General features: G+C 42.9%; 1 protein-coding gene across 1 annotated transcript in view; it reads right to left on the bottom strand.

Moving 5' to 3' along the window:
* Nucleotides 1-18,157, bottom strand: part of CDH13 (cadherin 13) — a 1,019,154-nt gene that overhangs the window by 642,611 nt on the left and 358,386 nt on the right. The gene's annotated exons all lie outside the window — the stretch shown is intronic.

The following is an 18,157-nucleotide window of genomic DNA, read 5'->3' as shown; positions in this document are numbered from 1 at the left end:
CAAGAACCTGTGTCACCCCTTTGGTGACATAGAGCCCCACTGAGAATGCACAGTCTACACACATCATTTCCATAGCATGGGAGGCAAGACTGAGCCTTGCAGAGACTGACTGACATGCTCAAGACCACACACTCAGAAAAGGCAGACACCTGTTCTCAGGCTGATCAGTCTGGATCTACATTTCAAGCTCCCAGCATATCCATTTCCCAGAAATGGGTTAACGAGAGGGAAAGGAGCTGCTGCCCCATCCTGACCCCCTCAGGCCTCTAACCAACCCCTCCAGGTCATCAGAGGCACCAGGTGAAGACATCCTGAGAGACCTGCATTTAGGACCCGGCATATCATAGGCCCTCGATATATCCTCGCTCTCTTCCCAACTTGTGGTATCAGGTAACTAGGGTTGCATGATTGGGTCTTGTATATTTTAGACACCTTTTACCAGTCCAGGAATGAGTGCTTTAGACTGGGGGCATTTTTCAAGGCTATGGGAATAATCTGCTGCTGCTGCTGCTGCTAAGTCGCTTCAGTCGTGTCTGACTCTGTGCAACCCCATAGACGGCAGCCCACCAGGCTCCCCCGTCCCTGGGATTCTCCAGGCAAGAACACTGGAGTGGGGTGCCATTGCCTTCTCCAATGCATGAAAGTGAAAAGTCAAAGTGAAGTTGCTCAGTCATGTCCGACTCTTCGCGACCCCATGGACTGCAGCCTACCAGGCTCCTCCGTCCATGGGATTTTCCAGGCAAGAGTACTGGAGTGGGGTTTTCTAGAGAATTAAAAAAAAAAAAAAAGCAATACCTGCCCCAACTCCCAACCGAGGTTATGGCAGAGCAGGACTGGGGTCCAGGCACTGGTATCTCTTTAAGATTTCCCAGATGAATCTAATGCAGCCAGGGTCAAGCACTAGGACCCTGGACAATGGACTGCTTGTCAAGATGCCAGGTTTCCACATTTCCCAGCGATTCCTGGCACAGAGACAGGGTTGGGGACCTAGCATGCCAGTAACTCTTATTCCCGTGTCTTGTGAAGGGGCAGTTTTAAGAGTAGGCGTCTAAGCCCCTTTCCAATCCTGGTTCATTTGTAGTGGCCCTGAGATCGTGGGCAATGTCTTCATCTATAAAGTGGAACTGTTACAGGGAAAGCCAATTATGGCTCCATTTCTTTTACTTTAACCTTTGCTTCTTGTTGCTTTCCTTCACTAAAAGGATACTGTCCATACATAATGGCCTGCCATGGGGAACCCTGCCCCTCTGCCTGAATGTTAAACCAAAATGCTTTTTGCAGGACCTTGTGTATCTGCGGATGGCTATAGGAAGTAAGAAATTAGCACATCCCCTCCCCAGGCTCGCCATTCCAGGAGGTATATGCAAGGCACATGCCTTTTTAGTTTGCTTTCTCAGTCCCCCAACCCCCCACTCTATAGAAGAACCTGGCACCCAGACCCAGACAAGATGGTTTTATTCTGAGACATTAGTCTGTCATTGTCTGTCTGCAGGCTTTTTGAATAAAGTCGTATTTTTTGCCAGAACAGTGTGTCTGTAGACTTACTGAGCTGTCATGTGGTGAGTAGAGTGAACTTGGACTCTGTAACAGAACAAATAATAGTACCTCCCCTCATAGGTACTACAATTCTTCTGATAAGCATTAAACAAGATAATAACACTTAAAGCAATTCAGACAGACCCTGGTGCTATTACCGAAACACAAATTTTTGTGCCTGACAATACCTTCCTTGGTATTGGCCTTGGTATTGTGAGGCCAAACAATACCAAAATATCAGTGTAGAACAGAGAAAGGTTTCCTGCAGGGCCCTGCAAGGAGACAGGTGGATCATGCCTTCCTTAAAAACCCCAAACTGCCCAAAAGCTCTCTGCAAAGCCCTTTTATAGGAAAGGAGAAGAAGGGGCATGGATGGTTGTTGCAAACTTCTTGGTGTCAGATCCTTTGTTCTTGAACCGTCAGGTCACGGTCAGGTAACAACATTCCTCTAAACTCCCACCAAACAAATGCTATTCTCTGTTCTGATAAGTACGGGCTAGGTCCCTCAGCACAACTTTCACTCTCGGAGGTCCAGGCCTGGCTGAGAAGAGGGGGTCCCTGCAGGCACTGGTTACCCTGCCCGAGAGTGTTTGCCCAGCACCCATCTGGGTCTTCCTGCCAGCGCCCAGGCCTGGCTGAAGAAGCTCCCTGAACTGGTGGCTCCCTCAGGGCCAGGTCCCCAGACCCGCGAGCCACTATTGCTGAGGGAGCCAGGTGCCCAGGACCCAGCTGGCCTCAAGCTCCTCAGGCCACCCAGTGGGGGCCAGTCCTGGAGGCTGCTGCCATTAAATCACGGAGGTGGGGATCGGGGAGAGGGTCACCACCACCTCAAGGCCTGGACCTGGCCAGTGGGCGGCCCTGGTGAGGACTCTGGAGGCCCACAGGACACAGTCCCCAGCTTGTTCCGAGCCCCCAACTCACCCAGGCCAGGCCAGTTCTGCCTCTAACCTCGCTCTCCATCTGAGGACCACCAGTCTGAGGACTGTTGGATGAATGTCCTACTAATGGCCGCTGTGCACAGTTATTCAGGGGGAGGAGCCCACTGCTGCACCGACCAATGGCTGAGTGACTGTTTAATGGTCTTGTGGTAACTGTTTTCTGGTAAAGTGTTGGGGGTTATGGCGGGCAGCAACGTCCATGAGAGTGCTAGGGGTTTCAGCAGGTGGCAGTGCTCTATTACGATGCTCCATGAATAAGAATTACTATCATCAATTTTCCTGTAATTCTGGGCATTGAAGGAGTTCTGTTTCCTTTTCTACACAGCTTCCTTCTTCTAGCTGCTTTTCTGACTGCCTCCTGGGTCCTTCTGCCTCTGTCCAGTCAGGTACTGGTGCTCTAGCCCATGTGGTTACCATGGAGATGGTTACTACAGATATTTCTGCTGAGGCTAAAGCAATGAGACAGATGATTCTGATCCAACCTTGCCCATTTTTGAATCCTCCCACTTTTCTTGGCAAAGCTCTACCTATCTCACTTGAGAGATCATGAAGGGAAAACAACTTCAAAGGAGTGAAATTACAGTGTCTGCCCACAGCAGACTCCACAAAGTTGTCTAAGGTATTCTTTTTTCCTAAAAGAACGACACTCTGCTGAAATGTTTACATTCGTGATTGCAATGAATCCTCACATTATCTATCTGGGGTGAATACTTTTTTTTCCCTCTGGAAGCTGAGACTTAGAGAGTCTGAATGAGGTTAAGGAAGCTGAGACTTAGAGAGTCTGAATGAGGTTAAGGCCAGTTAGTCTAGGTCATCTGCCTAAGCGAATGTGTTCTTTCCTTCAATCACTCAGCTTCCAGATTCACAATCTAGCCATGCTTTCATACCTGGTCTGCTAGTCCCTTAATATTTTTCTTTTAATCGACTCACATTTTTATTTATACAATTATTTAAAGATAATCTTTATAGTACATGATGAATCTGCCAAACATATTTTTCTAAAAATATTAAATTTAAGGAGGCAAGTAAAAACATACATCAGTCCTTGTATGTACTAATGACATGTGTTCCATGCTCCAGAACTGCTGGCTTGGGCTAAATTCTTCTCTCATTTAAACAAATACATGCTTAGGTCCACCATACTCAGGTTTGTAATCTAGGAAGGCTCTGATATAATTATATGGGGTTGGCTGAAAAGTTTGTTCATGTTTTTTCTGTAATATTTTATGGAAAATCCTAAATGAACCCAATATGATTATCTTATATATTCTAGGAGGGCTTCTGATATTTGAAATAATATTTATAAAATAATAATATAATATATATAACCCATATAAAATATATTATATATATTATAATGTCAGATGAGTGTATTCTCCTCGGTTCTGTCTCGTCTCAATAAAAATTTGAAGTCACAGACATGAAAGCCCTTGGTGTGTCACAGCTCTCAGACAGACCGTGTTACAGCTCTTGGATAGACCAGTGTTACAGCTCTGTGTTACAGCTCAGTTTTATTTATAAAATAACATGAAAATACATCCTCAAGAGGTGCTGCTTCTGCTAAGTCACTTTAGTCGTGTCCGACCCTGTGCGACCCCATAGACGGCAGCCCACCAGGCTCCCCCGTCCCTGGGATTCTCCAGGCAAGAACAGTGGAGTGGGTTGCCATTTCCTTCTCCAGGGCATGAAAGTGAAGAGAGAAAGTGAAGTCGCTCAGTTATATCTGACTCTTAGCGACCCCATGGACTGCAGCCCACCAGGCTCCTCCGCCCATGGGATTTTCCAGGCAAGAGTACTGGAGTGGGGTGCCATTGCCTTCTCCCCTCAAGAGTGAGGGCATGACAACCCAAAGACATGAAAAGAAGAGAAAGAGAGAGAGAAAGAGTGAATATACCGTGTGCACAGGAGAGAGACCCCCGGCCGTTTGTCTCCTTTTTTTGTATGCTTTGTTCCTCCCCTGGGCCTGCCCTATGTAAATTAGGCTGGCCAGGATGCTGTTTGTTCTACCTGAGGTCCTCACTCAGGTCCTTGGACCTTTCTTTGTTCTATTTTCACGGGCTGCCATTTTGGACTCCTGTTTCCTGTTCTCACTACCTAACAATAATAATGTAATATATTATATAAAATAATATAATATATATAACATAAATAATGAGGTCTTGAGAAGGACACAAACCTCAGAGAAGGGACAATCTAGACCAAACCAACAATCGCAATTTAATACTTAATCAAAAGAAACATAGGGCACCACACTCTTTGTTTCTTCTTCCTCCTGAAGGAAACAGACCCCACTTCCCCATTGACTGCAATCTCACCTTAAATTTCCTATTAAAGGGCACAATTGATAGCACCAGCCCTGCATCATTGTCTTACATTATGAACCTTGTTGACACAATCAAGACGTCAGTGATTCTCAGAGACCAAACCAGTGCATGCTTCAGGGTGCAGAGTTCAAGGAACATATTAAGGATGAAATGGAATGGTTTATGTCTGTTTTGTAAAAAATAGATGTTTCTATATAGACAACCTCCTAAGCTCAGAATAACACCATGAGGATAATTGAAAGGAAAAATGATAATAAACAATTAAACTTGTGAACAAATATTGAAAACCTCTATGTGAGGGGAAAAAGGAGCTATCCGTACTATTCTGCACCTACAAAGAACTTCCTTACATAGTTTATCACTATGGCATTTAAAATAGCTACCAGGGAAAAAAATTATACATATAATACACTGTACATGCGGATTTATTGGAATCAATTGTGCAACATCATTCTTTGTGATAATCTGTGAACACCCCAGGAGAAGAAAGGGGGAAGTGAAAACTCCCCACCTGGGGGAAAAATGCAAATTAGATGAATGGCACCACTCAGCGTTTCAATTACGCTTTCAGCATGTTTCCACTCAAAATGTCCTCTGGGCTTAATGCAAATGTCACGAAGAGACAAACTTTAGCTGGGAGACAAAACCGCAACTGAAATGGGAAGCGTGGCACGTGTGAATTAAGGGGCTTAATCCTCCTGACCCTGATTTTATGTTTTTCTATTTCTTTCTTTTGAATGTGGTTCTCCAGGATGGAAAAGGCATAGATTTCTTACCATCTAGAAATGTGTGAGGAAGCAAATTAAGCTGTATCATGATCCCAGGAAAATATAAAAATGTAGATAGATTTAAACTTACTGTAAAATATAGAGCAGTCCTACTCATGTAGATAGGTACAAACTCAATATGGAATTTGTGCTATTCTTGTAAGTGTTCTGGGGTGAGTCAGTGATCCATGCACTCACATCTGACATGGGTAAATGGTCCTAGATACATTATTCACATTTTGTAGAGACTTGCAAACTGGTCTACATATAAGTTTCAGGCCTCTCAGAGTTGGTGGCCAGACTCTGCTTGTACACGTGTGTGAGTGTGTGTGATGACCAGTAGTAGTGTGGGGTCAGTCATCTTGGGGGCTGTGTTCCTCCCAGAGTCAGAAGTGCCTGGATCTACTTCTAGCAACCTATGCTTGCCCACAGAAGAGCATGGCTTTATTTCAGCAGTATGCTGGTTAAAAAAAAAAAAAAGTAGATTGTACATTGCTTACTCTCTCTTAAGACTGTACCATCTATCCACATACGCATAGCTCAATTAGTCAAACAATTCAATTGCTCCATTTTGCATGAAGGGCCTGCATAGTGGTTGATTTGCGGCGTCTTTGCTAGGGCGTGGAAAACCATGCCTTTCTAACAGATGAAATAGCACTTAGTTCAGAAACATCAGATGGACTCTCCCCAGGATACAGCACATCACTTAATTGCTTTTTGCATCTTCAGTATCCCACTGGGTTCCAACTTCCTTGGAAAGAACTCAAAGGACTTTAGTCCAGAGACTCTATGGATTCTCAAGTGAGAGAAACAGAAAACAATTCCTTTGGTTTTTCCCAACACCCTCGTTACTCAAAGCTTCTAGTCAATCAAGGTTTCATTAACATATGCTCAGTGCCACCCACACAGGGACAGATCCTTGACTGATAATACATCCTCCAGCCTTCATTCTGTCTACCCTCTTGGTTCCTGAATGCTCGGAACCATATCCTGTGTTTCATGTTTGGCCTGGAGTCAGCATTGACATCCAGAGAGCTTCTGCAAGGTTCTGGGCATGTTCCTAACCATGACTGATTATCCCAGCAGTGGATTTCACCTCCAGAGGCTTTGTAGATTTGATAGGTGCAGAATGCACATAAAATGGTCTTATACATCTCATGTGTCAATCCCAGGTTTGATAAAATAGAGTTTCGGTTCTGTCATGTCAGCCAAAGACATCATAATGAATGATTCCATCAAGTGATATTCAGCAAAAGCCTATTTTTTATCATGTAAACCCTTAAGGGGTTTACAGAGCCCACATCTGCTTTCAGGGGATTTCCTGTGCCAACCATTAAAAATTGAGCTGCTAGCTCTGGATAGTCTTTTCTGCCAGGGTCTTACATTTTCCTCTTGCTACTGATTTTTTTTAAAACACAGCAAGTTGTTTTCTAAAAAAAATAAAAAGTTATGCATTTTCAATCCTGTGGTGGTTATAATCACTATGAATTTGTATCTCAGATTGGAATTTATATGGCACAGTGCCTGACACAGTAGATACTCAATCTGTTTGTTGAATGAATAAATAAGAGAACTGCCACTTGGCAACAAAGCAATTATAAATTCCTCAAACAAAACTGAGGATGGCCCAAATTCACCTAAAGATTTGAGTAAGTCAATGTGAAAACCACCCACTCAGCGAAACAGAAATCACTGATTCAGCAACTTTGTGAATGACCAAGTCTTAGATTACTATTTTCATATTAGTAGTCCGTGGTTCTTACTTAGTCCTTCGTTTTTGATTTATCTAGTGATTATGTGCACAGATGTCTCTCTTTCTGAGTGTCTATAGGGTGAGTCAATGAGAAAAGAGATTTGCTCCACTGTGACTTGTATTTGGCCTTGCCGTTGGAGCTGTCTGGAGACATGAGGCAGAATGTCTTGACTAGGCCTGTACTGAGATTCAGATCCTGATTGTGTGTGATGCTCTGGCAGTCCTGTGATTCCCAAGCACCCCTACACTCCATGAGATGGCATACATGTGGAGGAAGGAACCTTTAAGGAGGTGGACCACACACATTGCTCTGGGGTCTTCTAGAACTAAGTAGAATAAAAGCTAAGGAAGGAAGGTGTGTTGGGATCCTACAGAAATTCAGGTGGGAGCTCTTGATGCTTATTGTCCAAATGCAGAGCAGAAATTCAGGGTACCATTTGGAAGGTCTTGATGATCTTGTTATTGTCCAAATACTAGAAAAGCCGGAAGAAATTCAGGGTACCATTTGGAAGGTCTAGTTATTTCCGAGTGAAATAATTTGCTGATCATTGGATACTTTCAAGTAGCACTTAAATGACTGTTGAGCAGGAATGTTTTGGAAGAGATTCTAGCATTGGATACTGTCTCTTACAGCTGGGAAAGTCTATTATTCTAAATCACTATATATCCATCCATTAACCCATTAAAAGTATCATTTGATCACTTATGGTATGAAATACAGTAGGTAGAAAGGGATAAATACCAACATTAAGACAAATAAGGTGGATTATCTGTCTTCCAGATATTCAGAGTCCAGAAGGTTGGACCACAGTATCATTTGGAGGGCTGCCCTTTTGAAGGACAGGTGTCCCATTTCTCCATTGTGTCAAAAGGCCAAATACCACCACAGGGTAGATCTCAGAAGCAAGCAGATCATCTCTTCATATAATACATTATTTCTTACAGTAAGAAAAAGTCAACCAATGAACAAGTTTATAATTACCAGAAACACCCAAGGTGAGGGGTTATCAACAAGTATATATCACCTTATTGAAGAGCTGTGCTCTCTTAAAATTGCTTAGAAAGTGAGTTTCTGTATATTTTTTCTATATTTTATTATCAATTGGATGTGTTTTTCCAGACAATGTTTTGGCTGTAAGTCCCAACAAAATTAAAGAATACAGCTAACACATTAGGAGCATTTGAAGGGATGAATTTTAACTTTTAAAGGTAAATATTATCCTAATCTATAAATAAATAGTAGAAGTATGCAAATCTTGTGGCCCAATTTTTTAAGTGGCTATGAAAGTCTGAAGATCTAATTGTAATAATGGCTACCATCAAGTTAGCAGAACTAAGCATCGTAGACCTAAAGGTCCTTCAGTTTTGACTCACTCTCTTCTTTAGAACTGAAGCAGGATGATCAGCTATTTTCTTTCTGGGTTCCCAAAGAAGCACTTGGGTTTTAGAAGGGATGAGGGGATGACTGGAGATGAAGGCAGGTGGGAGAGTGGCAGTGGAAACCCGACCTTAGAAATAAATTAAAATGTCCAAGATGAATAAACAGACAAAATAAGAGTCTTCAGGAAATGTGTATTGAATGAGTTTCTGATTTAAAATCCTGACTAGATTTTAAAGTATAGTCTATAAAGAGTGCATAATCTATAAGCTGAAATAGCACTCAGTAAATAAACTGGAAAATTCTGAAAGAGATCGGCATTCCAGACCACCTGACCTGCCTCTTGAGGAACCTATATGCAGGTCAGGAAGCAACAGTTAGAACTGGACATGAAACAACAGACTGGTTCCAAATAGGAAAAGGAGTACGTCAAGGCTGTATATTACCACCCTGGTTATTTAACTTATATGCAGAGTACATCATGAGAAACGCTGGACTGGAGAAAGCACAAGCTGGAATCAAGATTGCTGAGAGAAATATCAATAACCTCAGATATGCAGATGACACCACCCTTATGGCAGAAAGTGAAGAAGAACTAAAGAGCCTCTTGATGAAAGTGAAATAGGAGAGTGAAAAAATTGGCTTAAAGCTCAACATTCAGAAAACGAAGATCATGGCATCCAGTCCCATCACTTCATGGCAAATAGATGGGGAAACAGTGGAAACAGTGTCAGACTTTATTTTTCTGGGCTCCAAAATCACTGCTAATGGTGATTGCAGCCATGAAATTAAAAGATGCTTATTCCTTGGAAGGAAAGTTATGACCAACCTAGACAGCATATTAAAAAGCAGAGACATTACTTTGCCAACAAAGGTCTGTCTAGTCAAGGCTATGGTTTTTCCAGTAGACATGTATGGATGTGAGAGTTGGACTATAAAGAAAGCTGAGCGCCAAAGATTTGATACTTTTGAACTGTGGTGTTGGAGAAGACTCTTGAGAGTCCCTTGGACTGCAAGGAAATCCAACCAGTCCATCCTAAAGGAGATCAGCTCTGGGTGTTCATTGGAAGGACTGATGTTGAGGCTGAAACTCAATACTTTGGCTACCTGATATGAAGAGCTGACTCATTGGAAAAGACCCTGATGCTGGGAAAGATTGAGGGCAAGAAGAGAAGGGGACGACAGAGGATGAGATGGTTGGATGGCATCATTGATTCGATGGACATGGGTTTGGGTGGACTCCAGGAGTTGGTGATGGACAGGGAGGCCTGGTGTGCTGCGGTTTACGGGGTCACAAAGAGTTGGACACGGCTAAGTGATTGAACTGAACTGAACTGAACTGAAACAGTGATCTGTAAGTGTTCAAACCTGGAAGAGGGACTCCCCTGGTGGCTCAGTGGTAGAGAATCTGCCTGCCAATGCAGGAAACAGGTTTGATCCCTGACCTGGGAAAATCCCACTTGCTGTGGAGCAACCAAGCTTGTGTGCCACAACTCCTGAGGCTATGCTCTCGAGCCCGGGAGCCACAACTCCTGAGGCCTGCGTGCCCTAGAGTTCCTGCCCTGCAATAAGACAAGCCACTGCAATGAACTGCAAGTAGAGAGTAGCCCCTGCTTGCCTCGACCAGAGAAAAGCCCACGCAGCAACCAAGAACCAGCACAGCCAAGAGTAAACAAATAGATGTAAATAATATAAACAAAGAAACAAACAACCTGGAAGAGGGAGCGGGGAGGTTCTAGGAGAGGAGAAACTAACCACCAAGTCTTTAACAGAGTACTGGGAACATAATAGATATTCAATCAGCAGCGCTCCCTGCCCCAGTCCTCATGTGATATTTCAACTGTTTTACAGAAGGCAAAATGCAGGCCACTTGGAGAGGTTGAGTTGCCTATGGTGCAAAGGTTAGTGATAGAGTTCAAACTGAGTTCAAACCTAGTTCCACCACACTCCAGGCTTTTCACTGCACTGCTCTGCGTCCTTTGACTACTGTGTTTGAAAAATTCTCTAAACGCTAGTAATTAAAGAGAGGAATATTTCACATAAAATATAACAAATCAATCTTTATTGGATTAGCCTTCCAATCCACTTGATGCACAAAAATGGACAAACTGACTGGGTATCAAGAATTAGTAAAATGTCAGACTTTGGTTTATGACCTAGTTGAGAATGCCACGTGAATGTCATCATTCCCTCTAGTTCACACTAGTTCAGTGAACATAAATGGCTGTGGCATCAAGGATTAGAGTTTTGATTCACTATCAGTGTGCATTGGGAATCACCAACGCATTTCCCTAGATCCTGAAGACATTCTACAAACCCATAATGCTGATTTTTCATGGTTGATGTCTACCTTCTCTGCTACTGCTACTGCTAAGTCACCTCAGTCGTGTCCGACTCTGTGCGACCCCACAGATGGCAGCCCACCAGGCTCTCCCGTCCCTAGGATTCTCCAGGCAAGAACACTGGAGTGGGTTGCCATTTCCTTCTCTAACAGTTACCATTTACAGCTAGATACTTAATACATATTTCTTTCAGTTCTCTAACAGTCCCATGAAGGCAGTGTTTCATGGATGGGAAAACTAAGACTCAGAGAGATTAAGAAAACTTCTGTGGGCCACACAGCATTGAGTAGCAAAGCTGGAGCTCTGCTCTTTACATCTGTTCTAGAGTCCTGTCTCAGGTCTTGAGGGAAGAGGCAGGATCATTCCAGGATGGTGAAATTCAAAGTAAATGTTAGAAGTCTATTCTGTAGTTTAGGAGCCCATGGATTAACAGGAAGTTGGTCTGCCTAGAGGTGAAAGAGGTGTCAGTGGTAGAGATGAGCAGAATGTTGAAGCCAATGATTAAATCCATCAGCAGGAAAACCCATATAGCAGAAGCCAGAAGACCCTGTAGATCAAAGCTCAGGGAATACTTGAACTCTGAAAAAGGTTTAGGAAAATACATGAAGGGGACCCAGCCAGATCTTTATGCAGCCCCAAAACATCTAAAAGTTTTCAAGTGCTTTTATTAGCATGGTTTCTTTAAAAGATGAAAGAAAATATGTGTGGAATTTGCTACCATTGATCTGTCTATAACTTTTATCAAAGAACTTTAGAGATTTGAACTTTCTGCAGACCAGTGCTCTGCTATTCTACAGATTCATCACAAATCCCCAGATTACAGGCGATAAGACAACATGGAGGAGGGGAAAAAATAGCATGGAAATTTGGTCCATGATCTTCAGAATGGTTTGATTTTCATTAAGACTCGTAGCTGGTCTGCAGCCAGTGTGTGGATGGGCATCCTGTGTATGAAGAGTCCTGAGGCATTTTGAACACCCCATCCTGCATTCCCTGTGCACATCTAGAGTGTTTCCATGCAGAGATGCCCTTGTGCTACCTGCAGAGCAGTGTTTGGAGGCTCAAGTGTCTGTTGCCTGAGGCAAGAATGAGTGCCCTTCCCAAAAGGTACGCCTGAGATATTGAGAGGTTGGTGACTTAATAACCAGAAGGGATACCAATCAAACTGTAACACAGTGCCAAACACTGACTTGTCCCCTTCCCAATTTTCTCCTGACCTAGGCTTTGGTAACTTAACCTGGGAGCTTCGTAAGAAGCTCCATCTCTCTGGCTATGCTCTGCACTAACCCTGGTAAAAGTTGGCAGTCAGAAATATTAGTGGACTCTCTGTGGTTGTAACCAATTAATTCACTCACCTCCTCCCTAATTGCAGTGGGTGAGATGCTCACCAGCTGTGATTACAAATTGGTTCTGTCTAGTTGACAAGACCTTATCAGGAAATTAAAATAAAGTGATCTGGCTTACAATACATGAAGCACAATTAATTATTGCATACATATATGGGTTTCTGATATAAGCAAGGAAATGATCAGCCCTCTAGGTCATGCCTATTCATCCTCCAGTTGCCAAGAGATTTTTATTGCATCCCTGATGCCATATGGCATTGTCTCTAGCTTTAGCCTCATGGGAACGCAGGAGGCGGCCTGCCAAGAATATCTCATCACTTGTTAAAGGTACCCCGTTTTCCTGTGATTTCTTCTCTTGACAACAATGGCCCACATTCATTTCCTTAAGAAGTGAAAGCTATCACAGCTGAAGGCTTTCCACCCTACCTGAATTATCAGGGGAAGTGCAAAAGCCAAACATAAATCACAGCTTTCCATCAAAAGTGGCAACTTTTGCAATTGAAGGATTCTTATAGGGGATCTTGAGTATAGTACTGTGATTACAGAAGGCCCTGTGTGTCTGGAAGTGTTCTTTTTGCACCTACCCACGGCAAGTCTCAGGTCCCGAGATTTATGCTTGTGCTTTTTCTTTATGTATATGTGCTGCAAGCTGAAGCATCTGGTCCCACACAACTGTGATATTTACGATAATGAATCACAGATGTTTAAAAGGATGTAATCTGAAAACACTTAAATGCTAAGATGCTGGAAACTTACTGCAAACACTGTGAAGAGAGGACCTTTGGATTATGTTGATTTTCTGATACGATCACTTACGAATAGGACTTGACATATCCTAGGAAAATACCAGACAGAAAGGAATGACTTCTTTCCACTTTGAAGAAGTGTTCAGAATAAGCAAGGAACTCCAGGCGGGTAGACTCGGTTATTCTATAGGTTACTGAACTGCAGCCCCTTCGAGAATCAAGGTTGAGCTTACTGTGCACCCATCCTCCAGCACACAGTATTTTAGTGGCCATTTCCAAATACAAGACAACATTTTTAATTTCACTGGCGTGAAAGGGAAATGCACCCATTTACCCTCCTTCCATCCCTTATTGCCCCATCAGCCACACAAATTGATGTATATTCTACCAGATTAACAAGCTATACACACACAGACATGCTACAGCAGTTCCGCTCATACATCTATTACAAACTTTTTATGTCAGCCCATATAGAAGTACTTCATTCTTTTTCATGACTAGATAACACCGCTTAGTATGAATACACTATCATTAAAGCAGTCTCCTGTTGCTGGACACGGATATTTTCTGTTTCATAATTACTAACCGGTTGGTAATAAACACCTTTAGGCCTGACTTTTTGTGTATATGTGCAAGCATTTTTTTTTCTACAGTTGAGACCCATCTTAGAAACTGCTGATTCAAATGAAATGCCCATTTAAAATTTAGTTAGACGTTGACAAATCATCCACCGGAAAGATTTTATGGCCTTGGACTCTAATCCAACGTGTAATAGAGTTCTCTTTCCTCACACTAACAGTGGATAATATATTTTTTGCCAATTTGTGAGCTGCAAAAAAGTATAGTGTTAATTTGCATTTTTCTGATGAATAGTGATGTTAGGCTTGGTCTCATAGTACTGGCCATTTTAATTTCCTTTCCTGTGAATTTCTGGGTGTGCACCAATACTTAATAACTCAAATTACCATCTCTTGTTTCTTTGTTTTTCTCTCTACTAGACTGTGAGCTTTTTGAGGCAACTATGTCTTGCTTGCCATTCTACCTTCACTGCCCCAGAGAGACTAGGCACATGCGTTTTGTAGTGTGAATACAGGTTTCAAGGATGCAGCCGAAGTTTCTTCCTTCTACTACACAGCTGCTTACCAGAGTCTCACTTTCAAAGAGAAAACTCAGTTCAGCCCCCTTCTTCCTGGTTTCCTCTCATATCACGCTCCCCAACCAAAATAAAATCTTCACTTTTCAAGGGCTGTATCAACCTAGTAACTTTTGTGTCTCTAGTGCATTCTAGTGGAGAAGGCAATGGCACCCCACTCCAGTACTCTTGCCTGGAAAATCCCATGGATGGAGGAGCCTGGAAGGCTGCAGTCCATGGGGTCGCTGAGAGTCGGACACGACTGAGCGACTTCACTTTCCCTTTTCACTTTCATGCATTGGAGAAGGAAATGGCAACCCACTCCTGTGTTCTTGCCTGGAGGATCCCAGGGACGGGGGAGCCTGGTGGGCTGCCATCTATGGGGTCGCACAGAGTCGGACACGACTGAAGCGACTTAGTAGTAGTAGTGGTGCATACTAGCACAGAACCTGAAAAATGGTAGGCACTCAGTCAATTTTTTCCAAATGAGTCAGTCTTCGATGGATGACCTGTCAGATGGTTCCTATATCAGATGCCATGCTGGCACCCAACTTTGAAAGGTGGACTGGAGCTTTTGATGTTATTTCTGCTCTCCTGTTCATCTTCTCTGCTGATGGATAGAGGGAGCCTTGGGGCTCTTAGTGAAACGCTTAATCCCACTTTGTGAACCGGGGTTTGGGGTGTGTATAGAATCTGTGAAAGGGAAATGCCATGATGACACCAGCAGATGGGCCTCGTTGCCTTGGTTTGTTTGCTTGTTTGTTTTGTTGGGGGGGGTGGCGCAGCTGTATAGAGAAAGGTGTACTGCAGACTTTCTAGAGCATGCCCTACTGAGATGCTGAATCCATGAGATGAATTCATACTGATATACTGACATAAATCTCTAAAATCAGCAGAGAGAAGCAAAGAGCTTATAGGTCATCTTACGGCAGCATGTCCCTCTAAACCAGGAATCAGAACTTATGGCCGGAAGGCCAATTCCAGCCAACTGCTTTTATAAATAAAGTTTTATTGGAACACAACTCTACTATTTGCTTACATGTTGTCCATGTCTGCTTTTGTTCTACAATTGCAGGATTGAATAGTTGCAGCAGAGACTATCTGGCTCACAAGCCTAAAATATTTACTCTCTGGCTCTTTGCTGAAAAAGTTTGCTGACCCCTGCTGTAGGCCAAGGTCACATTTTTCTCCCCCCATGTTTCAAGAGATCTACTCTAAGCCACCTGAGTGCTAAGGCAAGCAAACCCTCCGCAGTGGATTTTGTGCTCTTCAGTCACGTGATTAGCCATAACGACAATCAGCAGAGTGAGGAAAATGACTCACACTCAACTAAATGTTATCTCAATGCCTGTGTGTTACTTTTAATTTTCAAAAATAAAGATCTGCTGGGAGATATTTTCCATCCAAAATAGAATCCTGAGGGGTTTAACTTTTTAAATAAAGTTTTAAAATCCATTATTTGCAGTCATTAAATATATGGACAAGCACTCATAGAGAACATGAATATACCCAGAAGAGCAGAAGGGAATTGTGTGTATCTATATTTTTTATGTCTCTAAAGCAATAATTTAATTTAGAGCCAAGAAATTAGCTGAGAATCATGCTTTTGCTCAAGCTCACACACAAAACTGTTTGTCTTCAAGGTCTGTTTCACACACATAAAGCGATCTGTCATTTTCCCATGTAATTTGTCATTAACTTTTGTTTCTTTCCTTGTAGACAGTCTATCATTATTATCCCCAAAATGACTAAGATGTCTGATTTTCTTCACTCTGTAAGTGAAGCCATCTGAAGATTTAGCTTCCTGGAAAATGAAATGGGAATTATCCAGTCCAAAGGTGGTAAGGAAATAGGGATTTTATTTTCTCTGATGAGGGCTTGGCTCATTAGCAAGAAGCAAATCACTGTTCGTTTGAATAGAGAGACAAAAGAAAGAAATCAAAAATCCCTCAAGTTGCTTTAACATCTCCACAAAGTTAGTAGCTATAGTGAAGTGAAGCAAAGGGATAGTTACTGTGTATTTTAAGTAGTTAAATAAATGGCAACCCACTCCAGTGTTCTTGCCTGGAGAATCCCAGGGATGGGGGAGCCTGGTGGGCTGCCGTCTCTGGGGTTGCACAGAGTCGGACACGACTGAAGCGACTTAGCAGCAGCAGCAAATACCCCACGAACTCAGAGAAGTGCCACATTTGAGCGATATCGCGTATTTCTTCTATAATTTTATAAATTTGAATTGGATGGTTTCCTGAGTTCTTAATGCCTTTTAAGCCTGGGTATCATGGATAGGAATTTTTGTTCATTTACTGAGTAAGGAGGACACAGTTTCTAGGCTAGGGAATGGGTATAAAAGTGAAATCTGGTGATAATTAACAAGAGTGCATGAGGAATGAAGGGAAAATGAGGTAGAGTTGTTGCTCACTCTTTCACCAGTAACAACCTCGAAAACATTCCTAATAGCCGTAATGAATAAAACAGCTGCTGAGCTCAACCCAAAGCCCTCTGAGGAAGATGGGCAAGGGCAAGACCCTGGGTTCTATTGAGCCTCCCACTGGGTTTGGGTGAGGAAAACACAGTGGTTGCTAAAGAGCTCTGCCTAAATAAATAAAGGTTTGTTGGGAGAAAACAGGAAATCAAGTGAGAGAATGTGAGGAGCAGAATTGTGGGGGTGGGAAGGAAGCAGAAAGCTGGAGGTGTGGCAGAAGATCAAGAATGACTTCCCTGATCCTCAATTCATCAGTAAAATGCAACCTCTTCATAAATGATGTGTATGGTGTGGGCTTCTTGTGCACACTGTTTCAGGGGCCATGTTTTATTGTTTGCTTGGTTTGGTCAAGAATGAGGCAGCCTTTAAAGCATAGGACCCAGAGGCAAGACAGGCTATGAAGACACAAGCCTCCAGGAACAGGTATAAGTTAGGGAGGTGGCTCTGGATTTTCGCACTGTATTGAAGTTAGGAACTCAATTCCCATTTAACTAACCCTCCAGAGGTTGGAGTGGGTCTGTGAACACTGCATTTACATCTAATATTTATTCAACTCTTTCTGTGAGTCAGGACTTTGCATGCATTATCTCAATATCTTATTAATTTTTCACATCTGTGAGTCATATTAGTATTATCTCCCCACTTTACAAATAAAGAAACTGAGTCCAAATGGAAGCTGTGTGACAGGCAGATCTGTGAAGCTGTGCCTGGGTAACAGGTGTAGAAGCACTCGCACTCCGAACCAATCTGCCCAACTGCAAAGCTCACACCTCTTCCAGCTTGCCTCTGCTGTCTCTCACCTGCTCAGCAAACTGGTCTCAAGGATTCTATGGGTCCCATATGCATAAAACAGAAGAAAGTTAAGACCCTGTCTTTAAGGATAATGAGATAGTCAGTGAGTCAGTCAGCCATTTAAAATCAGGTGACAATGCTGCATAACTGGGAACACAGGAGAGGTGGGAACAAATTCTCTGGGAAGGAGAAAAGAACAAGAGGTCTTGTTTGAGCCTGAGCCATAGAAGGCTTCATGGAAGAAATGGCTTTGAGCTTCACCTTGAAGGATGAACCGAACCAAATAGTTGTTTTTTACAACTGACGACAAGCAGGCACCACTACCGGTGACCGACATCAAAAAATGGACTGATAGATTTCACCAAAGGACGTGTCTAGTCTCAAATGCACAAATTATCTCTAATTCCTTTAAAAAGAAAAGAAAAGCAACTCTTTGATTCAGTAGGGGTCTGGGCAGCTATCTAGAGCCTTCACCAGCCATGTTTGTAGCAGATCCATCCACATGATGATGTTTTTGAAAATATTCTGAGCAACTACAAAGCACAGAACAAATTTCAAAGTGAAAAACGCGGGGTGGCGGGGAGGGCAGCAGAAATGGAACATGTGTGAGGGGGCAGCTCC

Source organism: Bos javanicus, chromosome 18, assembly GCF_032452875.1.
Source record: "Bos javanicus breed banteng chromosome 18, ARS-OSU_banteng_1.0, whole genome shotgun sequence".
Taxonomy (NCBI): domain Eukaryota; kingdom Metazoa; phylum Chordata; class Mammalia; order Artiodactyla; family Bovidae; genus Bos; species Bos javanicus.
Note: the sequence above shows the minus strand (reverse complement) of the source record. Positions and strands in the feature narration are given on the sequence as shown.